The sequence below is a fragment of the Rhinoderma darwinii genome, chromosome 1 (genome assembly GCF_050947455.1).
Source record: "Rhinoderma darwinii isolate aRhiDar2 chromosome 1, aRhiDar2.hap1, whole genome shotgun sequence".
Classification (NCBI taxonomy): domain Eukaryota; kingdom Metazoa; phylum Chordata; class Amphibia; order Anura; family Rhinodermatidae; genus Rhinoderma; species Rhinoderma darwinii.
The window spans coordinates 248,096,936-248,117,687 of record NC_134687.1 but is presented as its reverse complement, the minus strand read 5'-3'; the positions used below and the strand labels follow the sequence as shown (position 1 = coordinate 248,117,687).

The window sequence follows — 20,752 nt, the reverse complement described above, 5'->3', positions numbered from 1 at the left end:
TGTTGCAGTTGACCTTTTATTATATCGTTTAGATTTTGTTTCATATTCGATTAAAAAGGACTATGGATTAAAACATTAAATGTCAATGTCCATTCTAAGCTGAATGTGCCTGCTCTCGTCAGTTCGTAGAAATTACACAGCTTAAGGCCTCGTTAGTACCAGTGTGGGAGACTGTCTTGGAATCAGTGGTGCGGTTGCCTTTTTATCATGTCGTTTAGATTTTGTTTCACAATCGATTAAAAAGGACTATGGATTAAAGCATTTAATGTCAATGGCCATTCTAAGCTGAATGTGCCGGCTCTCGTCAGATTGCAGAAGTTACACAGCCTAAGGCCTCGCAAGTAAAAGTGGGGCAGACTGTCTGGGAATCCGTGGTGCGATTGACTTTTTATTATGTCGTTTAGATTTTGTTTCACATTCGATTAAAAAGGACTATGGATTAAAGCATTTAATATCAATGGCCATTCTAAGCTGAATGTGCATGCTCTCGTCAGATCACATAAGTTACACAGCTTAAGGTCTCGCTAGTACCAGTGTGGGAGACTGTCTGGGAATACGTGGTGCGGTTGCCTTTTTATTATGTCGTTTAGATTTTGTTTCACAATCGATTAAAAAGGACTATGGATTAAAGCATTTAATGTCAATGGCCGTTCTAAGCTGAATGTGCCTGCTCTCGTCAGATCGCAGAAGTTACACAGCTTAAGGCCTAGCTAGTACCAGTGTGGGGGACTGTCTGGGAATACATGGTGCGGTTGCCTTTTTATTATGTCGTTTAGATTTTGTTTCAAATTCGATTAAAAAGGACTATGGATTAAAGCATTTAATGTCAATGGCCATTCTAAACTGAATGTGCCTGCTCTCGTCAGATCGCAGAAGTTACACTGCTTAAGGCCTCGTTAGTACCAGTGTGGGAGACTGTCTTGGAATCAGTGGTGGGGTTGCCTTTTTATTATGTCGTTTAGATTTTGTTTCACAATCTATTAAAAAGGACTATGGATTAAAGCATTTAATGTCAATGGCCATTCTAAGCAGAATGTGCCGGCTCTCGTCAGATTGCAGAAGTTACACAGAATAAGGCCTCGCTAGTACAAGTGGGAGAGACTGTCTGGGAATCCGTGGTGCGGTTGACTTTTTATTATGTCGTTTAGATTTTGTTTCACAATCGATTAAAAAGAACTATGGATTAAAGCATTTAATGTCAATGGCCATTCTAAGCTGAATGTTCCTGCTCTCACCAGATCGCAGAAGCTACACAGCTTAAGGCCTCACTAGTACTAGTGTGGGAGACTGTCTGGGAGTCTGTGGTGCGGTTGACTTTTTATTATGTCGTTTAGATTTTGTTTCACAATCGATTAAAAAGGAATATGGATTAAAGCATGTAATGTCAATGGCCATTCTAAGCTGAATGTGCCTGCTCTCGTCAGATTGCAGAAGTTACACTGCTTAAAGGGAATGTGTTGCCAGCAAAACATGTTTTGTTTTTTTTAGTTAAACATTTAGTGTGTAGGTGATTAAACATTGTTCTAATTTTATTTTTTTTTTTCAAGAGTCAGGAAATATTATAAATTGGATTCAATTTATAACATTTCCCTGTGCTGGTCACTGGATGGAGCCATTCCCAAAATTGCAGCATTGCATGTGGTAAAGCAACCACATTGCTTTATGCTGCAAAATTGGGTCAAAATCCCTCGCTCTAGTGAGCTCTCAGAATCCCCCCCCTCCTTTATCCTGGCTAGTGCCGGGAGAAACAAGGGGATTGAACGGTCTAACCTCCTACACTGTGTGTCGCCATTTTTTGAGCTAACACACAGTGTAGTAGGTTTATATACAGTAGTAAACACACACTGAAACACGAACATACATAGAAATAACTTACCTGCTCCAGTCTCCGCCGCTCCCTCCGGTCCATCCGCTCCGTCTGCTACCGCTGCTCCATGTGCACAAGTCCGCAATCCGCGACCGGAAGTAGTAATCTTACTGTCCGGCCGCGACTTCCGGTCCACAGGAAAATGGCGCCGGACGGCGCGCATTTCAAATTGAACTGTGTGGGAGCGGCGCATGCGCCGTTCCCACACAGCAGCGTACACGATAGTGGATGGAACGGGCCCCGTTCGCAGTCCCTACTGGACTGGAGCTGCCGTATTCTATGTCTGTATGTGTCGTTAATCTACACATACAGAAATGGAAAAAAAAATGGCAGCCCCCATAGGGAAGAAAAAGTGTAAAAATAATAAAAAGTAACATACAAACACACAAATTAATCCAAACGTTTTTAATAAAGCACTAACATCTTTAACATATTAAAAAAAAAATTTTGGTGACACTGTTCCTTTAAGGCCTCGCTAGTACCAGTGTGGGAGACTGTCTGGGAAGCCGTGGTGCATTTGACTTTTTATTATGTCGTTTATATTTTGTTTCACAATCGATTAAAAAGAACTATGGATTAAAGCATTTAATGTCAATGGCCATTCTAAGCTGAATTTGCCTGCTCTAGTCAAGTTACACAGCTTAAGGCCTCTCTAGTACCAGTGTGGGAGACTGTCTTGGAATCAGTGGTGCGGTTGCCTTTTTATTATGTCGTTTAGATTTTGTTTCACAATCGATTAAAAAGGACTATGGATTAAAGCATTTAATGTCAATGGCCATTCTAAGCTGAATGTGCCCGCTCTCGTCAAATCGCAGAAGTTATTCAGTTTAAGACCTCGTTAATACCAGTGTGGGAGACTGTCTGGGAAGCCGTGGTGCAGTTGACTTTTAATTATGTTGTTTAGATTTTGTTTCACAATCGATTAAAAAGGACTATGGATTAAAGCATTTATTGTCAATGGCCATTCTAAGCTGAATGTGCCTGCTCTCGTCAGACTGCAGAAGTTACACAGCTTAAGTCCTCGCTAGTACTAATGTGGGAGACTGTCTGGGAATCAGTGGTGCAGTTGGCTTTTAATTATGTCGTTTAGATTTTGTTTCAAAATCGATTAAAAAGGACTATGGATTAAAGCATTTAATGTCAATGGCCATTCTAAGCTGAATGTGCCTGCTCTGGTCAGATTGCAGAAGTTACACTGCTTAAGCCCTCGCTAGTACCAGTGTGGGAGACTGTCTGGGAAGCCGTGGTGAGTTTGACTTTGTATTATGTCGTTTAGATTTTGTTTCAAAATCGATTAAAAAGAACTATGGATTAAAGCATTTAATGTCAATGGCCATTCTAAGCTGAACGTGCCTGCTCTTGTCAGATCGCAGAAGTTACACAGCTTAAGGCCTCGCTAGTACCAGTGTGGGAGACTGTCTGGGAATCAGTGGTGCGGTTAACTTTTTTTTATGTAGTTTAGATTATGTTTCACATTCGATTAAAAAGGACTATGAATTAAAGCATTTAATGTCAATGGCCATTCTAAGCTGAATGTGCCTGCTCTCGTCAGTTCGCAGAAGTTACACAGCTTAAGGCCTCGCTAGTACCAGTGTGGGAGACTGTCTGGGAATACGTAGTGCGGTTGAATTTTTATTATGTCGTTTAGATTTTGTTTCACAATCGATTAAAAAGGACTATGGATTAAAGCATTTAACAGCAATGGCCATTCTAAGCTGAATGTGCCTGCTCTCGTCAGATTGCAGAAGTTACACAGTTTAAGGCCTCGCTGGTGCTAATGTGGGAGACTGTCTGGGAATCAGTGGTGCAGTTGACTTTTAATTATGTTGTTTAGATTTTGTTTCACAATCGATTAAAAAGGACTATGGATTAAAGCATTTATTGTCAATGGCCATTCTAAGCTGAATGTGCCTGCTCTCGTCAGATCGCAGAAATTTCACAGCTTAAGGCCTCAGTAGTGCCAGTGTGGGAGACTGTCTAGGAATCCATGGTGCGGTTGGCTTTTTATTATGTAGTTTAGATTTTGTTTCAAAATCGATTAAAAAGGACTATGGATTAAAGCATTTAATGTCAATGGCCATTCTAAGCTGAATGTTCCTGCTCTCGTCAGATTGCAGAAGTTACACTGCTTAAGGCCTCGCTAGTACCAGTGTGGGAGACTGTCTGGGAAGCCGTGGTGCGTGTGACTTTGTATTATGTCGTTTAGATTTTGTTTCACAATCGATTAAAAAGAACTATGGATTAAAGCATTTAATGTCAATGGCCATTCTAAGCTGAATGTGCCTGCTCTCGTCAGATCGCAGAAGTTACACAGCTTAAGGCCTCGCTAGTACCATTGTGGGAGACTGTCTGGGAATCCGTGGTGCGGTTAACTTTTTATTATGTCGTTTAGATTATGTTTCACATTCGATTAAAAAGGACTATGGATTAAAGCATTTAATGTCAATGGCCATTCCAAGCTGAATGTGCCTGCTCTCGTCAGTTCGCAGAAGTTACACAGCTTAAGGCCTCGCTAGTACCAGTGTGGGAGACTGTCTGGGAATACGTGGTGCGGTTGACTTTTTATTATGTCGTTTAGATTTTGTTTCACAATCGATTAAAAAGGACTATGGATTAAAGGATTTAATGTCAATGGCCATTCTAAGCTGAATGTGCCTGCTCTCGTTAGATTTCAGAAGTTACACAGCTTAACTCCTCGCTAGTACCAGTGTGGGTGACTGTCTGGGAATCCGTGGTGCGGTTGACTTTTTATTATGTCGTTTAGATTTTGTTTCACAATAGATTAAATAGGACTATGGATTAAAGTATTTAACGTCAATGGCCATTCTAAGCTGAATGTGCCTGCTCTCGTCAGATCGCAGAAGTTACACAGCTTAAGGCCTCGCTAGTACCAGTGTGGGAGACTGTCTGGGAATCCGTGGAGTGGATGTATTTTTATTATGTCGTTTAGATTTTGTTTCACAATCGATTAAAAAGGACTATGGATTAAAGCATTTAATGTCAATGGCCATTCTAAGCTGAATGTCCCTGCTCTCGTCAGATCGCAGAAGTTACACAGCTTAAGGCCTCGCTAGTACCAGTGTGGGAGACTGTCTGGGAATCCGTGGTGCGGTTGACTTTTTATTATGTCGTTTAGATTTTGTTTCACAATCGATTAAAAAGGACTATGGATTAAAGCATTTAATGTCAATGGCCATTCTAAGCTGAATGTGCCTGCTCTCGTCAGATCGCAGAAGTTACACAGCTTAAGGCCTTGCTAGTACAAGTGTGGGAGACTGTCTGGGAATCCGTGGTGCGGTTGGCTTTTTATTATGTCGTTTAGATTTTGTTTCACAATCGATTAAAAAGGACTATGGATTAAAGCATTTAATGTCAATGGCCATTCTAAGCTGAATGTGCCTGCTCTCGTCAGATCGCAGAAGTTACACAGCTTAAGGCCTCGCTAGTACCAGTGTGGGAGACTGTCTGGGAATCCGTGGTGCTGTTGACTTTTTATTATGTCGTTTAGATTTTGTTTCACAATCGATTAAAAAGGACTATGGATTAAAGCATTTAATGTCAATGGCCATTCTAAGCTGAATGTGCCTGCTCTCGTCAGATCGCAGAAGTTACACAGCTTAAGGCCTCGCTAGTACCAGTGTGGGAGACTGTCTGGGAATCCGTGGTGCGGTTGACTTTTTATTATGTCGTTTAGATTTTGTTTCACAATCGATTAAAAAGGACTATGGATTAAAGCACTTAACGTCAATGGCCATTCTAAGCTGAATGTGCCTGCTCTCGTCAGAACGCAGAAGTTACATAGCTTGAAGTCCTCGCTAGTACCAGTGTGGGAGACTGTCTGGGAATCCGTGGTGCGGTTGACTTTTTATTATGTTGTTTAGATTTTGTTTCACAATAGATTAAATAGGACTATGGATTAAGGCTTTTAATGTCAATGTCCATTCTAAGCTGAATGTGCCTGCTCTCGTCAGATCGCAGAAGTTACACAGCTTAAGGCCTCGCTAGTACCAGTGTGGGAGACTGTCTGGGAATCCGTGGTGCGGTTGAGTTTTTATTATGTCGTTTAGATTTTGTTTCACAATCGATTAAAAAGGACTATGGATTAAAGCCTTTAATGTCAATGGCCATTCTAAGCTGAATGTCCCTGCTCTCGTCAGATCGCAGAAGTTGCACAGCTTAAGGCCTCGCTGGTACCAGTGTGGGAGACTGTCTGGGAATGCGTGGTGCGGTTGACTTTTTATTATGTTGTTTAGATTTTGTTTCACAATAGATTAAATAGGACTATGGATTAAAGCATTTTTTGATGTCAATGGCCATTCTAAGCTGAATGTGAATGCTCTCGTCAGATCGCAGAAGTTACACAGCTTAAGGCCTCGCTAGTACCAGTGTGGGAGACTGTCTGGGAATCCGTGGTGCGTTTGACTTTTTATTATGTCGTTTAGATTTTGTTTCACAATCGATTAAAAAGGACTATGGATTAAAGCATTTAATGCCAATGGCCATTCTAAGCTGAATGTGCCTGCTCTCGTTAGATCGCAGAAGTTACACAGCTTAACGCCTCGCTAGTACTAGTGTGGGAGACTGTCTGGGAATCCGTGGTGCGGTTGACTTTTTATTATGTCGTTTAGATTTTGTTTCACAATAGATTAAATAGGACTATGGATTAAAGCATTTAACGTCAATGGCCATTCTAAGCTGAATGTCCCTGCTCTCGTCAGATCGCAGAAGTTGCACAGCTTAAGGCCTCGCAAGTACAAGTGTGGGAGACTGTCTGGGAATCCGTGGTGCGGTTGACTTTTTATTATGTCGTTTAGATTTTGTTTCACAATCGATTAAAAAGGACTATGGATTAAAGCATTTAATGTCAATGGCCATTCTAAGCTGAATGTCCCTGCTCTCGTCAGATCGCAGAAGTTGCACAGCTTAAGGCCTCGCTAGTACCAGTGTGGGAGACTGTCTGGGAATCCGTGGTGCGGTTTTCTTTTTATTATGTCGTTTAGATTTTGTTTCACAATCGATTAAAAAGGACTATGGATTAAAGCATTTAATGTCAATGGCCATTCTAAGCTGAATGTGCCTGCTCTCGTCAGATCGCAGAAGTTACACAGCTTAAGGCCTCGCTAGTACCAGTGTGGGAGACTGTCTTGGAATCCCTGGTCCGGCTGACTTTTTATTATGTCGTTTAGATTTTGTTTCACAATAGATTAAATAGGACTATGGATTAAAACATTTAACGCCAATGGCCATTCTAAGCTGAATGTGCCTGCTCTCGTCAGAACGCAGAAGTTACACAGCTTAAGGCCTCGCTAGTACCAGTGTGGGAGACTGTCTGGGAATCCGTGGTGCGGTTGCCTTTTTATTATGTCGTTTAGATTTTGTTTCACAATCGATTAAAATGACTATGGATTAAAGCATTTAGTGTCAATGGCCATTCTAAGCTGAATGTGCCTGCTCTCGTCAGATCGCAGAAGTTACACAGCTTAAGGCCTCGCTAGTACCAGTGTGGGAGACTGTCTGGGAATCCATGGTGCGGTTGACTTTTTATTATGTCGTTTAGATTTTGTTTCACAATAGATTAAATAGGACTATGGATTAAAGCATTTAACGTCAATGGCCATTCTAAGCTGAATGTGCCTGCTCTCGTCAGATCGCAGAAGTTACACAGCTTAAGGCCTCGCTAGTACCAGTGTGGGAGACTGTCTGGGAATCCGTGGTGCGGTTTAATTTTTATTATGTCGTTTAGATTTTGTTTCACAATCGATTAAAAAGGACTATGGATTAAAGCATTTAGGGTCAATGGCCATTCTAAGCTGAATGTGCCTGCTCTCGTCAGATCGCAGAAGTTACACAGCTTAAGGCCTCGCTAGTACCAGTGTGGGAGACTGTCTGGGAATCCGTGGTGCGGTTGACTTTTTATTATGTCGTTTAGATTTTGTTTCACAATCGATTAAAAAGGACTATGGATTAAAGCATTTAATGTCAATGGCCATTCTAAGCTGAATGTGCCTGCTCTCGTCAGATCGCAGAAGTTACACAGCTTAAGGCCTCGCTAGTACCAGTGTGGGAGACTGTCTGGGAATCCGTGGTGCTGTTGACTTTTTATTATGTCGTTTAGATTTTGTTTCACAATCGATTAAAAAGGACTATGGATTAAAGCATTTAATGTCAATGGCCATTCTAAGCTGAATGTGCCTGCTCTCGTCAGATCGCAGAAGTTACACAGCTTAAGGCCTCGCTAGTACCAGTGTGGGAGACTGTCTGGGAATCCGTGGTGCGGTTGACTTTTTATTATGTCGTTTAGATTTTGTTTCACAATCGATTAAAAAGGACTATGGATTAAAGCATTTAATGTCAATGGCCATTCTAAGCTGAATGTCCCTGCTCTCGTCAGATCGCAGAAGTTACACAGCTTAAGGCCTCGCTAGTACCAGTGTGGGAGACTGTCTGGGAATCCGTGGTGCGGTTGATTTTTTATTATGTTGTTTAGATTTTATTTCACAATAGATTAAATAGGACTATGGATTAAGGCTTTTAATGTCAATGGCCATTCTAAGCTGAATGTGCCTGCTCTCGTCAGATCGCAGAAGTTACACAGCTTAAGGCCTCGCTAGTACCAGTGTGGGAGACTGTCTGGGAATCGGTGGTGCGGTTGACTTTTTATTATGTCATTTAGATTTTGTTTCACAATCGATTAAAAAGGACTATGGATTAAAGCATTTAATGCCAATGGCCATTCTAAGCTGAATGTGCCTGCTCTCGTTAGATCGCAGAAGTTACACATCTTAACGCCTCGCTAGTGTGGGAGACTGTCTTGGAATCCGTGGTGCGTTTGACTTTTTATTATGTCGTTTAGATTTTGTTTCACAATAGATTAAATAGGACTATGGATTAAAGCATTTAATGTCAATGGCCATTCTAAGCTGAATGTGCCTGCTCTCGTCAGATCGCAGAAGTTACACAGCTTAAGGCCTCGCTAGTACCAGTGTGGGAGACTGTCTGGGAATCCGTGGTGCGGTTGCCTTTTTATTATGTCGTTTAGATTTTGTTTCACAATCGATTAAAAAGGACTATGGATTAAAGCATTTAATGTTAATGGCCATTCTAAGCTGAATGTGCCTGCTCTCGTTAGATCGCAGAAGTTAAACAGCTTAACGCCTTGCTAGTACCAGTGTGAGAGACTGTCTGGGAATTCGCGGTGCGGTTGACTTTTTATTATGTCGTTTAGATTTTGTTTCACAATAGATTAAATAGGACTATGGATTAAAGCATTTAATGTCAATGGCCATTCTAAGCTGAATGTGCCTGCTCTCGTCAGATCGCAGAAGTTACACAGCTTAAGGCCTCGCTAGTACCAGTGTGGGAGACTGTCTGGGAATCCGTGGTGCGGTTGCCTTTTTATTATGTCGTTTAGATTTTGTTTCACAATCGATTAAAAAGGACTATGGATTAAAGCATTTAATGTTAATGGCCATTCTAAGCTGAATGTGCCTGCTCTCGTTAGATCGCAGAAGTTAAACAGCTTAACGCCTTGCTAGTACCAGTGTGAGAGACTGTCTGGGAATTCGCGGTGCGGTTGACTTTTTATTATGTCGTTTAGATTTTGTTTCACAATAGATTAAATAGGACTATGGATTAAAGCATTTAATGTCAATGGCCATTCTAAGCTGAATGTGCCTGCTCTCGTCAGATCGCAGAAGTTACACAGCTTAAGGCCTCGCTAGTACCAGTGTGGGAGACTGTCTGGGAATCCGTGGTGCGGTTGAATTTTTATTATGTCGTTTAGATTTTGTTTCACAATCGATTAAAAAGGACTATGGATTAAAACACTTAATGTCAATGGCCATCCTAAGCAGAATGTCCCTGCTCTAGTCAGATTGCAGAAGTTACACAGCTTAAGGCCTCGCTAGTACCAGTGTGGGAGACTGTCTGGGAATCCATGGTGCGGTTGACTTTTGATTATGTCGTTTAGATTTTGTTTCACAATCGATTAAAAAGGACTATGGATTAAAGCATTTTTTGATGTCAATGGCCATTCTAAGCTGAATGTACCTGCTCTCGTCAGATCGCAGAAGTTACACAGCTTAAGGCCTCGCTAGTACCAGTGTGGGAGACTGTCTGGGAATCCGTGGTGCGGTTGACTTTTTATTATGTCGTTTAGATTTTGTTTCACAATCGATTAAAAAGTACTATGGATTAAAGCATTTAATATCAATGGCCATTCTAAGCTGAATGTGCCTGCTCTCGTCAGATCGCAGAAGTTACACAGCTTAAGGCCTCGCTAGTACCAGTGTGGGAGACTGTCTGGGAATCCGTGGTGCGGTTGAATTTTTATTATGTCGTTTAGATTTTGTTTCACAATCGATTAAAAAGTACTATGGATTAAAGCATTTAATATCAATGGCCATTCTAAGCTGAATGTGCCTGCTCTCGTCAGATCGCAGAAGTTACACAGCTTAAGGCCTCGCTAGTACCAGTGTGGGAGACTGTCTGGGAATCCGTGGTGCGGATGACTTTTTATTATGTCGTTTAGATTTTGTTTCACAATCGATTAAAAAGTACTATGGATTAAAGCATTTAATGTCAATGGCCATTCTAAGCTGAATGTGCCTGCTCTCGTCAGATCGCAGAAGTTACACAGCTTAAGGCCTCGCTAGTACCAGTGTGGGAGACTGTCTGGGAATCCGTGGTGCGGTTGACTTTTTATTATGTCGTTTAGATTTTGTTTCACAATAGATTAAATAGGACTATGGATTAAAGCATTTAATGTCAATGGCCATTCTAAGCTGAATGTGCCTGCTCTGGTCAGAATGCAGAAGTTACACAGCTTAAGGCCTCGCTAGTACCAGTGTGGGAGACTGTCTGGGAATCCGTGGTGCGGTTGAATTTTTATTATGTCGTTTAGATTTTGTTTCACAATCGATTAAAAAGGACTATGGATTAACGCCTTTAATGTCTATGGCCATTCTAAGCTGAATGTCCCTGCTCTCGTCAGATCGCAGAAGTTACACAGCTTAAGGCCTCCTTAGTACCAGTGTGGGAGACTGTCTGGGAATCCGTGGTGCGGTTGACTTTTTATTATGTTGTTTAGATTTTGTTTCACAATAGATTAAATAGGACTATGGATTAAGGCTTTTAATGTCAAAGGCCATTCTAAGCTGAATGTGCCTGCTCTCGTCAGATCGCAGAAGTTACACAGCTTAAGGCCTCGCTAGTACCAGTGTGGGAGACTGTCTGGGAATCCGTGGTGCGTTTGACTTTTTATTATGTCGTTTAGATTTTGTTTCACAATCGATTAAAAAGGACTATGGATTAAAGCATTTAATGTCAATGGCCATTCTAAGCTGAATGTGCCTGCTCTCGTTAGATCGCAGAAGTTACACAGCTTAACGCCTCGCTAGTACCAGTGTGGGAGACTGTCTGGGAATCCGTGGTGCGGTTGACTTTTTATTATGTCGTTTAGATTTTGTTTCACAATAGATTAAATAGGACTATGGATTAAAGCATATAACGTCAATGGCCATTCTAAGCTGAATGTGCCTGCTCTCGTCAGATCGCAGAAGTTACACAGCTTAAGGCCTCGCTAGTACCAGTGTGGGAGACTGTCTGGGAATCCGTGGTGTGGTTGAATTTTTATTATGTCGTTTAGATTTTGTTTCACAATCGATTAAAAAGGACTATGGATTAAAGCATTTAATGTCAATGGCCATTCTAAGCTGAATGTCCCTGCTCTCGTCAGATCGCAGAAATTACACAGCTTAAGGCCTCGCTAGTACCAGTGTGGGAGACTGTCTGGGAATCCGTGGTGCGGTTGACTTTTTATTATGTCGTTTAGATTTTGTTTCACAATCGATTAAAAAGGACTATGGATTAAAGCATTTAAGGTCAATGGCAATTCTAAGCTGAATGTGCCTGCTCTCGTCAGATCGCAGAAGTTACACAGCTTAAGGCCTCGCTAGTACCAGTGTGGGAGACTGTCTGGGAATCCGTGGTGCGGTTGAATTTTTATTATGTCGTTTAGATTTTGTTTCACAATCGATTAAAAAGGACTATGGATTAAAGCCTTTAATGTCAATGGCCATTCTAAGCTGAATGTCCCTGCTCTCGTCAGATCGCAGAAGTTACACAGCTTAAGGCCTCCCTAGTACCATTGTGGGAGACTGTCTGGGAATCCGTGGCGCGGTTGACTTTTTATTATGTTGTTTAGATTTTGTTTCACAATAGATTAAATAGGACTATGGATTAAGGCTTTTAATGTCAATGGCCATTCTAAGCTGAATGTGCCTGCTCTCGTCAGATCGCAGAAGTTACACAGCTTAAGGCCTCGCTAGTACCAGTGTGGGAGACTGTCTGGGAATCCGTGGTGCGGTTGACTTTTTATTATGTCGTTTAGATTTTGTTTCACAATCGATTAAAAAGGACTATGGATTAAAGCATTTAATGTCAATGGGCATTCTAAGCTGAATGTGCCTGCTCTAGTTAGATCGCAGAAGTTACACAGCTTAACGCCTCGCTAGTACCAGTGTGGGAGACTGTCTGGGAATCCGTGGTGCGGTTGACTTTTTATTATGTCGTTTAGATTTTGTTTCACAATAGATTAAATAGGACTATGGATGAAAGCATATAACGTCAATGGCCATTCTAAGCTGAATGTGCCTGCTCTCGTCAGATCGCAGAAGTTACACAGCTTAAGGCCTCGCTAGTACCAGTGTGGGAGACTGTCTGGGAATCCGTGGTGCGGTTGACTTTTTATTATGTCGTTTAGATTTTGTTTCACAATCGATTAAAAAGGACTATGGATTAAAGCATTTAGTGTCAATGGGCATTCTAAGCTGAATGTGCCTGCTCTCGTCAGATCGCTGAAGTTACACAGCTTAAGGCCTCACTAGTACCAGTGTGGGAGACTGTCTGGGAATCCGTGGTGCGGTTGACTTTTTATTATGTCGTTTAGATTTTGTTTCACAATCGATTAAAAAGGACTATGGATTAAAGCATTTAATGTCAATGGCCATTCTAAGCTGAATGTGCCTGCTCTCGTCAGATCGCAGAAGTTACACAGCTTAAGGCCTCGCTAGTACCAGTGTGGGAGACTGTCTGGGAATCCGTGGTGCGGTTGACTTTTTATTATGTCGTTTAGATTTTGTTTCACAATCGATTAAAAAGGACTATGGATTAAAGCATTTAATGTCAATGGCCATTCTAAGCTGAATGTGCCTGCTCTCGTCAGATCGCAGAAGTTACACAGCTTAAGGCCTCGCTAGTACCAGTGTGGGAGACTGTCTGGGAATCCGTGGTGCGGTTGACTTTTTATTATGTCGTTTAGATTTTGTTTCACAATAGATTAAATAGGACTATGGATTAAAGCATTTAACGTCAATGGCCATTCTAAGCTGAATGTGCCTGCTCTCGTCAGATCGCAGAAGTTACACAGCTTAAGGCCTCGCTAGTACCAGTGTGGGAGACTGTCTGGGAATCCGTGGTGCGGTTGAATTTTTATTATGTCGTTTAGATTTTGTTTCACAATCGATTAAAAAGGACTATGGATTAAAGCCTTTAATGTCAATGGCCATTCTAAGCTGAATGTCCCTGCTCTCGTTAGATCGCAGAAGTTACACAGCTTAACGCCTCGCTAGTACCAGTGTGGGAGACTGTCTGGGAATCCGTGGTGCGGTTGACTTTTTATTATGTTGTTTAGATTTTGTTTCACAATAGATTAAATAGGACTATGGATTAAGGCTTTTAATGTCAAAGGCCATTCTAAGCTGAATGTGCCTGCTCTCGTCAGATCGCAGAAGTTACACAGCTTAAGGCCTCGCTAGTACCAGTGTGGGAGACTGTCTGGGAATCAGTGGTGCGTTTGACTTTTTATTATGTCGTTTAGATTTTGTTTCACAATCGATTAAAAAGGACTATGGATTAAAGCATTTAATGTCAATGGCCATTCTAAGCTGAATGTGCCTGCTCTCGTCAGATCGCAGAAGTTACACAGCTTAACGCCTCGCTAGTACCAGTGTGGGAGACTGTCTGGGAATCCGTGGTGCGGTTGACTTTTTATTATGTCGTTTAGATTTTGTTTCACAATCGATTAAAAAGGACTATGGATTAAAGCATTTAATGTTAATGGCCATTCTAAGCTGAATGTGCCTGCTCTCGTTAGATCGCAGAAGTTACACAGCTTAACGCCTCGCTAGTACCAGTGTGGGAGACTGTCTGGGAATCCGTGGTGCGGTTGACTTTTTATTATGTCGTTTCGATTTTGTTTCACAATAGATTAAATAGGACTATGGATTAAAGCAATTAACGTCAATGGCCATTCTAAGCTGAATGTGCCTGCTCTGGTCAGAACGCAGAAGTTACACAGCTTAAGGCCTCGCTAGTACCAGAGTGGGAGACTGTCTGGGAATCCGTGGTGCGGTTGACTTTTTATTATGTCGTTTCGATTTTGTTTCACAATAGATTAAATAGGACTATGGATTAAAGCATTTAACGTCAATGGCCATTCTAAGCTGAATGTGCCTGCTCTGGTCAGAACGCAGAAGTTACACAGCTTAAGGCCTCGCTAGTACCAGTGTGGGAGACTGTCTGGGAATCCGTGGTGCGGTTGAGTTTTTATTATGTCGTTTAGATTTTGTTTCACAATCGATTAAAAAGGACTATGGATTAAAGCATTTAATGTCAATGGCCATTCTAAGCTGAATGTCCCTGCTCTCGTCAGATCGCAGAAGTTACACAGCTTAAGGCCTCGCTAGTACCAGTGTGGGAGACTGTCTGGGAATCCGTGGTGCGGTTGACTTTTTATTATGTCGTTTAGATTTTGTTTCACAATCGATTAAAAAAGACTATGGATTAAAGCATTTAATGTCAATGGCCATTCTAAGCTGAATGTCCCTGCTCTCGTCAGATCGCAGAAGTTACACAGCTTAAGGCCTCGCTAGTACCAGTGTGGGAGACTGTCTGGGAATCCGTGGTGCGGTTGACTTTTTATTATGTTGGTTAGATTTTGTTTCACAATAGATTAAATAGGACTATGGATTAAGGCTTTTAATGTCAATGGCCATTCTAAGCTGAATGTGACTGCTCTCGTCAGATCGCAGAAGTTACACAGCTTAAGTCCTCGCTTGTTCCAGTGTGGGAGACTGTCTGGGAATCTGTGGTGCGGTTGACTTTTTATTATGTCGTTTAGATTTTGTTTCACAATCGATTAAAAAGGACTATGGATTAAAGCATTTAATGTCAATGGCCATTCTAAGCTGAATGTGCCTGCTCTCGTTAGATCGCAGAAGTTACACAGCTTAACGCCTCGCTAGTACCTGTGTGGGAGACTGTCTGGGAATCCGTGGTGCGGTTGACTTATTATTATGTTGTTTAGATTTTGTTTCACAATCGATTAAAAAGGACTATGGATTAAAGCATTTAACGTCAAAGGCCATTCTAAGCTGAATGTGCCTGCTCTCGTTAGATCGCTGAAGTTACACAGCTTAAAGCCTCGCTAGTACCAGTGTGGGAGACTGTCTGGGAATCCGTGGTGCGGTTGACTTTTTATTATGTCGTTTAGATTTTGTTTCACAATCGATTAAAAAGGACTATGGATTAAAGCATTTAATGTCAATGGCCATTCTAAGCTGAATGTGCCTGCTCTCGTTAGATCGCAGAAGTTACACAGCTTAACGCCTCGCTAGTACCTGTGTGGGAGACTGTCTGGGAATCCGTGGTGCGGTTGACTTATTATTATGTTGTTTAGATTTTGTTTCACAATCGATTAAAAAGGACTATGGATTAAAGCATTTAACGTCAAAGGCCATTCTAAGCTGAATGTGCCTGCTCTCGTTAGATCGCTGAAGTTACACAGCTTAACGCCTCGCTAGTACCAGTGTGGGAGACTGTCTGGGAATCCGTGGTGCGGTTGACTTTTTATTATGTCGTTTAGATTTTGTTTCACAATCGATTAAAAAGGACTATGGATTAAAGCATTTAATGTCAATGGCCATTCTAAGCTGAATGTGCCTGCTCTCGTTAGATCGCAGAAGTTACACAGCTTAACGCCTCGCTAGTACCAGTGTGGGAGACTGTCTGGAAATCCGTGGTGCGGTTGACTTTTTATTATGTCGTTTAGATTTTGTTTCACAATCGATTAAAAAGGACTATGGATTAAAGCATTTAATGTCAATGGCCATTCTAAGCTGAATGTGCCTGCTCTCATCAGATCGCAGAAGTTACACAGCTTAACGCCTCGCTAGTACCAGTGTGGGAGACTGTCTGGGAATCCGTGGTGCGGTTGACTTATTATTATGTTGTTTAGATTTTGTTTCACAATCGATTAAAAAGGACTATGGATTAAAGCATTTAACGTCAATGGCCATTCTAAGCTGAATGTGCCTGCTCTGGTCAGAACGCAGAAGTTACACAGCTTAAGGCCTCGCTAGTACCAGTGTGGGAGACTGTCTGGGAATCCGTGGTGCGGTTGACTTTTTATTATGTCGTTTAGATTTTGTTTCACAATAGATTAAATAGGACTATGGATTAAAGCATTTAACGTCAATGGCCATTCTAAGCTGAATGTGCCTTCTCTCGTCAGAACGCAGAAGTTACACAGCTTAAGGCCTCGCTAGTACCAGTGTGGGAGACTGTTTGGGAATCCGTGGTGCGGTTGAATTTTTATTATGTCGTTTAGATTTTGTTTCACAATCGATTAAAAAGGACTATGGATTAAAGCATTTAATGTCAATGGCCATTCTAAGCTGAATGTCCCTGCTCTCGTCAGATCTCAGAAGTTACACAGCTTAAGGCCTCGCTAGTACCAGTGTGGGAGACTGTCTGGGAATCCGTGGTGCGGTTGACTTTTTATTATGTCGTTTAGATTTTGTTTCACAATCGATTAAAAAGGACTATGGATTAAAGCATTTAATGTCAATGGCCATTCTAAGCTGAATGTCCCTGCTCTCGTTAGATCGCAGAAGTTACACAGCTTAACGCCTCGCTAGTACCAGTGTGGGAGACTGTCTGGGAATCCGTGGTACGGTTGACTTTTTATTATGTCGTTTAGATTTTGTTTCACAATAGATTAAATAGGACTATGGATTAAAGCATTTAACGTCAATGGCCATTCTAAGCTGAATGTGCCTGCTCTCGTCAGATCGCAGAAGTTACACAGCTTAAGGCCTCGCTAGTACCAGTGTGGGAGACTGTCTGGGAATTCGTGGTGCGGTTGAATTTTTATTATGTCGTTTAGATTTTGTTTCACAATCGATTAAAAAGGACTATGGATTAAAGCATTTTATGTCAATGGCCATTCTAAGCTGAATGTCCCTGCTCTCGTCAGATCGCAGAAGTTACACAGCTTAAGGCCTCGCTAGTACCAGTGTGGGAGACTGTCTGGGAATCCGTGGTGCGTTTGACTTTTTATTATGTCGTTTAGATTTTGTTTCACAATCGATTAAAAAGGACTATGGATTAAAGCATTTACTGTCAATGGCCATTCTAAGCTGAATGTGCTTGCTCTCGTTAGATCGCAGAAGTTACACAGCTTAACGCCTCGCTAGTATCAGTGTGGGAGACTGTCTGGGAATCCGTGGTGCGGTTGACTTTTTATTATGTCGTTTAGATTTTTTTTCACAATAGATTAAATAGGACTATGGATTAAAGCATTTAACGTCAATGGCCATTCTAAGCTGAATGTGCCTGCTCTCGTCAGAACGCAGAAGTTACACAGCTTAAGGCCTCGCTAGTACCAGTGTGGGAGACTGTCTGGGAATCCGTGGTGCGGTTGAATTTTTATTATGTCGTTTAGATTTTGTTTCACAATCGATTAAAAAGTACTATGGATTAAAGCATTTAATATCAATGGCCATTCTAAGCTGAATGTGCCTGCTCTCGTCAGATCGCAGAAGTTACACAGCTTAAGGCCTCGCTAGTACCAGTGTGGGAGACTGTCTGGGAATCCGTGGTGCAGTTGACTTTTTATTATGTCGTTTAGATTTTGTTTCACAATAGATTAAATAGGACTATGGATTAAAGCATTTAATGTCAATGGCAATTCTAAGCTGAATGTGCCTGCTCTGGTCAGAACGCAGAAGTTACACAGCTTAAGGCCTCGCTAGTATCAGTGTGGGAGACTGTCTGGGAATCCGTGGTGCGGTTGAATTTTTATTATGTCGTTTAGATTTTGTTTCACAATCTATTAAAAAGGACTATGGATTAAAGCCTTTAATGTCAATGGCCATTCTAAGCTGAATGTCCCTTCTCTCGTCAGATCGCAGAAGTTACACAGCTTAAGGCCTCGCTAGTACCAGTGTGGGAGACTGTCTGGGAATCCGTGGTGCGGTTGACTTTTTATTATGTTGTTTAGATTTTGTTTCACAATAGATTAAATAGGACTATGGATTAAGGCTTTTAATGTCAATGGTCATTCTAAGCTGAATGTGCCTGCTCTCGTCAGAACGCAGAAGTTACACAGCTTAAGGCCTCGCTAGTACCAGTGTGGGAGACTGTCTGGGAATCCGTGGTGCGGTTGACTTTTTATTATGTCGTTTAGATTTTGTTTCACAATCGATTAAAAAGGACTATGGATTAAAGCATTTTTTGATGTCAATGGCCATTCTAAGCTGAATGTGCCTGCTCTCGTCAGATCGCAGAAGTTACACAGCTTAAGGCCTCGCTAGTACCAGTGTGGGAGACTGTCTGGGAATCCGTGGTGCGGTTGACTTTTTATTATGTCGTTTAGATTTTGTTTCACAATCGATTAAAAAGGACTATGGATTAAAGCCTTTAATGTCAATGGCCATTCTAAGCTGAATGTCCCTGCTCTCGTCATATCGCAGAAGTTACACAGCTTAAGGCCTCCTTAGTACCAGTGTGGGAGACTGTCTGGGAATCCGTGGTGAGGTTGACTTTTTATTATGTTGTTTCGATTTTGTTTCACAATAGATTAAATAGGACTATGGATTAAGGCTTTTAATGTCAAAGGCCATTCTAAGCTGAATGTGCCTGCTCTCGTCAGATCGCAGAAGTTACACAGCTTAAGGCCTCGCTAGTACCAGTGTGGGAGACTGTCTGGGAATCCGTGGTGCGTTTGACTTTTTATTATGTCGTTTAGATTTTGTTTCACAATCGATTAAAAAGGACTATGGATTAAAGCATTTAATGTCAATGGCCATTCTAAGCTGAATGTGCCTGCTCTCGTTAGATCGCAGAAGTTACACAGCTTAATGCCTTGCTAGTACCAGTGTGGGAGACTGTCTGGGAATCCGTGGTGCGGTTGACTTTTTATTATGTCGTTTAGATTTTGTTTCACAATAGATTAAATAGGACTATGGATTAAAGCATATAACGTCAATGGCCATTCTAAGCTGAATGTGCCTGCTCTCGTCAGATCGCAGAAGTTACACAGCTTAAGGCCTCGCTAGTACCAGTGTGGGAGACTGTCTGGGAATCCGTGGTGCGGTTGAATTTTTATTATGTCGTTTAGATTTTGTTTCACAATCGATTAAAAAGGACTATGGATTAAAGCATTTAATGTCAATGGCCATTCTAAGCTGAATGTCCCTGCTCTCGTCAGATCGCAGAAATTACACAGCTTAAGGCCTCGCTAGTACCAGTGTGGGAGATTGTCTGGGAATCCGTGGTGCGGTTGAATTTTTATTATGTCGTTTAGATTTTGTTTCACAATCGATTAAAAAGGACTATGGATTAAAGCCTTTAATGTCAATGGCCATTCTAAGCTGAATGTCCCTGCTCTCGTCAGATCGCAGAAGTTACACAGCTTAAGGCCTCCCTAGTACCAGTGTGGGAGACTGTCTGGGAATCCGTGGCGCGGTTGACTTTTTATTATGTTGTTTAGATTTTGTTTCACAATAGATTAAATAGGACTATGGATTAAGGCTTTTAATGTCAATGGCCATTCTAAGCTGAATGTGCCTGCTCTCGTCAGATCGCAGAAGTTACACAGCTTAAGGCCTCGCTAGTACCAGTGTGGGAGACTGTCTGGGAATCCGTGGTGCGGTTGACTTTTTATTATGTCGTTTAGATTTTGTTTCACAATCGATTAAAAAGGACTATGGATTAAAGCATTTAATGTCAATGGCCATTCTAAGCTGAATGTGCCTGCTCTAGTTAGATCGCAGAAGTTACACAGCTTAACGCCTCGCTAGTGCCAGTGTGGGAGACTGTCTGGGAATCCGTGGTGCGGTTGACTTTTTATTATGTCGTTTAGATTTTGTTTCACAATAGATTAAATAGGACTATGGATTAAAGCATTTAACGTCAATGGCCATTCTAAGCTGAATGTGCCTGCTCTCGTCAAAACGCAGAAGTTACACAGCTTAAGGCCTCGCTAGTACTAGTGTGGGAGACTGTCTGGGAATCCGTGGTGCGGTTGAATTTTCATTATGTTGTTTAGATTTTGTTTCACAATAGATTAAATAGGACTATGGATTAAGGCTTTTAATGTCAATGGCCATTCTAAGCTGAATGTGCCTGCTCTCGTCAGATCGCAGAAGTTACACAGCTTAAGGCCTCGCTAGTACCAGTGTGGGAGACTGTCTGGGAATCCGTGGTGCGGTTGACTTTTTATTATGTCGTTTAGATTTTGTTTCACAATCGATTAAAAAGGACTATGGATTAAAGCATTTAATGTCAATGGCCATTCTAAGCTGAATGTGCCTGCTCTCGTTAGATTGCAGAAGTTACACAGCTTAACTCCTCGCTAGTACCAGTGTGGGTGACTGTCTGGGAATCCGTGGTGCGGTTGACTTTTTATTATGTCGTTCAGATTTTGTTTCACAATAGATTAAATAGGACTATGGATTAAAGCATTTAACGTCAATGGCCATTCTAAGCTGAATGTGCCTGCTCTCGTCAGATCGCAGAAGTTACACAGCTTAAGGCCTCGCT

General features: G+C 41.7%; 77 pseudogenes; all 77 read left to right on the top strand.

Moving 5' to 3' along the window:
* The first annotated feature begins 639 nt into the window (after positions 1–639).
* Positions 640–758, top strand: LOC142694374 (5S ribosomal RNA; annotated as a pseudogene).
* Positions 759–1,197: 439 nt separating this feature from the next.
* LOC142737855 (5S ribosomal RNA) lies at positions 1,198–1,316 on the top strand (annotated as a pseudogene).
* A 1,876-nt stretch (positions 1,317–3,192) lies between these two features.
* Positions 3,193–3,311, top strand: LOC142706185 (5S ribosomal RNA; annotated as a pseudogene).
* Positions 3,312–3,378: 67 nt separating this feature from the next.
* LOC142708489 (5S ribosomal RNA) lies at positions 3,379–3,497 on the top strand (annotated as a pseudogene).
* Positions 3,498–4,122: 625 nt separating this feature from the next.
* On the top strand, positions 4,123–4,241 carry LOC142737426 (5S ribosomal RNA; annotated as a pseudogene).
* A 67-nt stretch (positions 4,242–4,308) lies between these two features.
* Positions 4,309–4,427, top strand: LOC142667164 (5S ribosomal RNA; annotated as a pseudogene).
* Positions 4,428–4,866: 439 nt separating this feature from the next.
* LOC142726965 (5S ribosomal RNA) lies at positions 4,867–4,985 on the top strand (annotated as a pseudogene).
* A 67-nt stretch (positions 4,986–5,052) lies between these two features.
* LOC142671506 (5S ribosomal RNA) lies at positions 5,053–5,171 on the top strand (annotated as a pseudogene).
* A 67-nt stretch (positions 5,172–5,238) lies between these two features.
* LOC142725643 (5S ribosomal RNA) lies at positions 5,239–5,357 on the top strand (annotated as a pseudogene).
* Positions 5,358–5,424: 67 nt separating this feature from the next.
* On the top strand, positions 5,425–5,543 carry LOC142696175 (5S ribosomal RNA; annotated as a pseudogene).
* A 254-nt stretch (positions 5,544–5,797) lies between these two features.
* Positions 5,798–5,916, top strand: LOC142690599 (5S ribosomal RNA; annotated as a pseudogene).
* Positions 5,917–5,983: 67 nt separating this feature from the next.
* Positions 5,984–6,102, top strand: LOC142701955 (5S ribosomal RNA; annotated as a pseudogene).
* Positions 6,103–6,358: 256 nt separating this feature from the next.
* On the top strand, positions 6,359–6,477 carry LOC142698447 (5S ribosomal RNA; annotated as a pseudogene).
* Positions 6,478–6,544: 67 nt separating this feature from the next.
* LOC142706976 (5S ribosomal RNA) lies at positions 6,545–6,663 on the top strand (annotated as a pseudogene).
* A 67-nt stretch (positions 6,664–6,730) lies between these two features.
* On the top strand, positions 6,731–6,849 carry LOC142712060 (5S ribosomal RNA; annotated as a pseudogene).
* Positions 6,850–7,102: 253 nt separating this feature from the next.
* Positions 7,103–7,221, top strand: LOC142735764 (5S ribosomal RNA; annotated as a pseudogene).
* Positions 7,222–7,287: 66 nt separating this feature from the next.
* Positions 7,288–7,406, top strand: LOC142737300 (5S ribosomal RNA; annotated as a pseudogene).
* A 67-nt stretch (positions 7,407–7,473) lies between these two features.
* Positions 7,474–7,592, top strand: LOC142674675 (5S ribosomal RNA; annotated as a pseudogene).
* A 67-nt stretch (positions 7,593–7,659) lies between these two features.
* LOC142696054 (5S ribosomal RNA) lies at positions 7,660–7,778 on the top strand (annotated as a pseudogene).
* Positions 7,779–7,845: 67 nt separating this feature from the next.
* Positions 7,846–7,964, top strand: LOC142724422 (5S ribosomal RNA; annotated as a pseudogene).
* A 67-nt stretch (positions 7,965–8,031) lies between these two features.
* Positions 8,032–8,150, top strand: LOC142695932 (5S ribosomal RNA; annotated as a pseudogene).
* Positions 8,151–8,217: 67 nt separating this feature from the next.
* On the top strand, positions 8,218–8,336 carry LOC142736255 (5S ribosomal RNA; annotated as a pseudogene).
* A 67-nt stretch (positions 8,337–8,403) lies between these two features.
* LOC142736376 (5S ribosomal RNA) lies at positions 8,404–8,522 on the top strand (annotated as a pseudogene).
* A 247-nt stretch (positions 8,523–8,769) lies between these two features.
* LOC142735652 (5S ribosomal RNA) lies at positions 8,770–8,888 on the top strand (annotated as a pseudogene).
* A 67-nt stretch (positions 8,889–8,955) lies between these two features.
* On the top strand, positions 8,956–9,074 carry LOC142711494 (5S ribosomal RNA; annotated as a pseudogene).
* Positions 9,075–9,141: 67 nt separating this feature from the next.
* LOC142735651 (5S ribosomal RNA) lies at positions 9,142–9,260 on the top strand (annotated as a pseudogene).
* Positions 9,261–9,327: 67 nt separating this feature from the next.
* Positions 9,328–9,446, top strand: LOC142711483 (5S ribosomal RNA; annotated as a pseudogene).
* Positions 9,447–9,513: 67 nt separating this feature from the next.
* LOC142736608 (5S ribosomal RNA) lies at positions 9,514–9,632 on the top strand (annotated as a pseudogene).
* A 256-nt stretch (positions 9,633–9,888) lies between these two features.
* On the top strand, positions 9,889–10,007 carry LOC142707375 (5S ribosomal RNA; annotated as a pseudogene).
* A 67-nt stretch (positions 10,008–10,074) lies between these two features.
* LOC142736326 (5S ribosomal RNA) lies at positions 10,075–10,193 on the top strand (annotated as a pseudogene).
* A 67-nt stretch (positions 10,194–10,260) lies between these two features.
* Positions 10,261–10,379, top strand: LOC142680111 (5S ribosomal RNA; annotated as a pseudogene).
* A 67-nt stretch (positions 10,380–10,446) lies between these two features.
* Positions 10,447–10,565, top strand: LOC142695810 (5S ribosomal RNA; annotated as a pseudogene).
* Positions 10,566–10,632: 67 nt separating this feature from the next.
* LOC142707220 (5S ribosomal RNA) lies at positions 10,633–10,751 on the top strand (annotated as a pseudogene).
* Positions 10,752–10,818: 67 nt separating this feature from the next.
* LOC142672345 (5S ribosomal RNA) lies at positions 10,819–10,937 on the top strand (annotated as a pseudogene).
* Positions 10,938–11,004: 67 nt separating this feature from the next.
* On the top strand, positions 11,005–11,123 carry LOC142719488 (5S ribosomal RNA; annotated as a pseudogene).
* A 67-nt stretch (positions 11,124–11,190) lies between these two features.
* LOC142680916 (5S ribosomal RNA) lies at positions 11,191–11,309 on the top strand (annotated as a pseudogene).
* A 67-nt stretch (positions 11,310–11,376) lies between these two features.
* On the top strand, positions 11,377–11,495 carry LOC142666464 (5S ribosomal RNA; annotated as a pseudogene).
* A 67-nt stretch (positions 11,496–11,562) lies between these two features.
* Positions 11,563–11,681, top strand: LOC142724262 (5S ribosomal RNA; annotated as a pseudogene).
* A 67-nt stretch (positions 11,682–11,748) lies between these two features.
* On the top strand, positions 11,749–11,867 carry LOC142667065 (5S ribosomal RNA; annotated as a pseudogene).
* A 67-nt stretch (positions 11,868–11,934) lies between these two features.
* Positions 11,935–12,053, top strand: LOC142688922 (5S ribosomal RNA; annotated as a pseudogene).
* A 67-nt stretch (positions 12,054–12,120) lies between these two features.
* On the top strand, positions 12,121–12,239 carry LOC142695678 (5S ribosomal RNA; annotated as a pseudogene).
* Positions 12,240–12,492: 253 nt separating this feature from the next.
* Positions 12,493–12,611, top strand: LOC142695557 (5S ribosomal RNA; annotated as a pseudogene).
* A 67-nt stretch (positions 12,612–12,678) lies between these two features.
* Positions 12,679–12,797, top strand: LOC142690433 (5S ribosomal RNA; annotated as a pseudogene).
* A 67-nt stretch (positions 12,798–12,864) lies between these two features.
* LOC142695435 (5S ribosomal RNA) lies at positions 12,865–12,983 on the top strand (annotated as a pseudogene).
* Positions 12,984–13,050: 67 nt separating this feature from the next.
* On the top strand, positions 13,051–13,169 carry LOC142695313 (5S ribosomal RNA; annotated as a pseudogene).
* Positions 13,170–13,236: 67 nt separating this feature from the next.
* LOC142736607 (5S ribosomal RNA) lies at positions 13,237–13,355 on the top strand (annotated as a pseudogene).
* Positions 13,356–13,422: 67 nt separating this feature from the next.
* On the top strand, positions 13,423–13,541 carry LOC142692069 (5S ribosomal RNA; annotated as a pseudogene).
* Positions 13,542–13,608: 67 nt separating this feature from the next.
* On the top strand, positions 13,609–13,727 carry LOC142736423 (5S ribosomal RNA; annotated as a pseudogene).
* A 67-nt stretch (positions 13,728–13,794) lies between these two features.
* LOC142670863 (5S ribosomal RNA) lies at positions 13,795–13,913 on the top strand (annotated as a pseudogene).
* Positions 13,914–13,980: 67 nt separating this feature from the next.
* Positions 13,981–14,099, top strand: LOC142695147 (5S ribosomal RNA; annotated as a pseudogene).
* A 67-nt stretch (positions 14,100–14,166) lies between these two features.
* Positions 14,167–14,285, top strand: LOC142735683 (5S ribosomal RNA; annotated as a pseudogene).
* A 67-nt stretch (positions 14,286–14,352) lies between these two features.
* LOC142684018 (5S ribosomal RNA) lies at positions 14,353–14,471 on the top strand (annotated as a pseudogene).
* A 67-nt stretch (positions 14,472–14,538) lies between these two features.
* Positions 14,539–14,657, top strand: LOC142726954 (5S ribosomal RNA; annotated as a pseudogene).
* A 67-nt stretch (positions 14,658–14,724) lies between these two features.
* Positions 14,725–14,843, top strand: LOC142726943 (5S ribosomal RNA; annotated as a pseudogene).
* Positions 14,844–15,096: 253 nt separating this feature from the next.
* LOC142687600 (5S ribosomal RNA) lies at positions 15,097–15,215 on the top strand (annotated as a pseudogene).
* A 253-nt stretch (positions 15,216–15,468) lies between these two features.
* On the top strand, positions 15,469–15,587 carry LOC142687589 (5S ribosomal RNA; annotated as a pseudogene).
* A 253-nt stretch (positions 15,588–15,840) lies between these two features.
* On the top strand, positions 15,841–15,959 carry LOC142710875 (5S ribosomal RNA; annotated as a pseudogene).
* Positions 15,960–16,026: 67 nt separating this feature from the next.
* On the top strand, positions 16,027–16,145 carry LOC142738131 (5S ribosomal RNA; annotated as a pseudogene).
* A 67-nt stretch (positions 16,146–16,212) lies between these two features.
* On the top strand, positions 16,213–16,331 carry LOC142736705 (5S ribosomal RNA; annotated as a pseudogene).
* Positions 16,332–16,398: 67 nt separating this feature from the next.
* On the top strand, positions 16,399–16,517 carry LOC142700475 (5S ribosomal RNA; annotated as a pseudogene).
* A 67-nt stretch (positions 16,518–16,584) lies between these two features.
* Positions 16,585–16,703, top strand: LOC142738082 (5S ribosomal RNA; annotated as a pseudogene).
* Positions 16,704–16,770: 67 nt separating this feature from the next.
* On the top strand, positions 16,771–16,889 carry LOC142710963 (5S ribosomal RNA; annotated as a pseudogene).
* A 67-nt stretch (positions 16,890–16,956) lies between these two features.
* On the top strand, positions 16,957–17,075 carry LOC142736054 (5S ribosomal RNA; annotated as a pseudogene).
* A 67-nt stretch (positions 17,076–17,142) lies between these two features.
* Positions 17,143–17,261, top strand: LOC142737434 (5S ribosomal RNA; annotated as a pseudogene).
* A 253-nt stretch (positions 17,262–17,514) lies between these two features.
* On the top strand, positions 17,515–17,633 carry LOC142735222 (5S ribosomal RNA; annotated as a pseudogene).
* A 67-nt stretch (positions 17,634–17,700) lies between these two features.
* Positions 17,701–17,819, top strand: LOC142736025 (5S ribosomal RNA; annotated as a pseudogene).
* A 253-nt stretch (positions 17,820–18,072) lies between these two features.
* LOC142686488 (5S ribosomal RNA) lies at positions 18,073–18,191 on the top strand (annotated as a pseudogene).
* Positions 18,192–18,258: 67 nt separating this feature from the next.
* LOC142737399 (5S ribosomal RNA) lies at positions 18,259–18,377 on the top strand (annotated as a pseudogene).
* Positions 18,378–18,447: 70 nt separating this feature from the next.
* LOC142695191 (5S ribosomal RNA) lies at positions 18,448–18,566 on the top strand (annotated as a pseudogene).
* Positions 18,567–18,819: 253 nt separating this feature from the next.
* LOC142719366 (5S ribosomal RNA) lies at positions 18,820–18,938 on the top strand (annotated as a pseudogene).
* Positions 18,939–19,005: 67 nt separating this feature from the next.
* On the top strand, positions 19,006–19,124 carry LOC142692642 (5S ribosomal RNA; annotated as a pseudogene).
* A 67-nt stretch (positions 19,125–19,191) lies between these two features.
* Positions 19,192–19,310, top strand: LOC142736605 (5S ribosomal RNA; annotated as a pseudogene).
* A 67-nt stretch (positions 19,311–19,377) lies between these two features.
* On the top strand, positions 19,378–19,496 carry LOC142684097 (5S ribosomal RNA; annotated as a pseudogene).
* A 67-nt stretch (positions 19,497–19,563) lies between these two features.
* LOC142681882 (5S ribosomal RNA) lies at positions 19,564–19,682 on the top strand (annotated as a pseudogene).
* Positions 19,683–19,749: 67 nt separating this feature from the next.
* On the top strand, positions 19,750–19,868 carry LOC142695070 (5S ribosomal RNA; annotated as a pseudogene).
* Positions 19,869–20,121: 253 nt separating this feature from the next.
* On the top strand, positions 20,122–20,240 carry LOC142674917 (5S ribosomal RNA; annotated as a pseudogene).
* A 67-nt stretch (positions 20,241–20,307) lies between these two features.
* Positions 20,308–20,426, top strand: LOC142694949 (5S ribosomal RNA; annotated as a pseudogene).
* Positions 20,427–20,752: the final 326 nt, after the last annotated feature.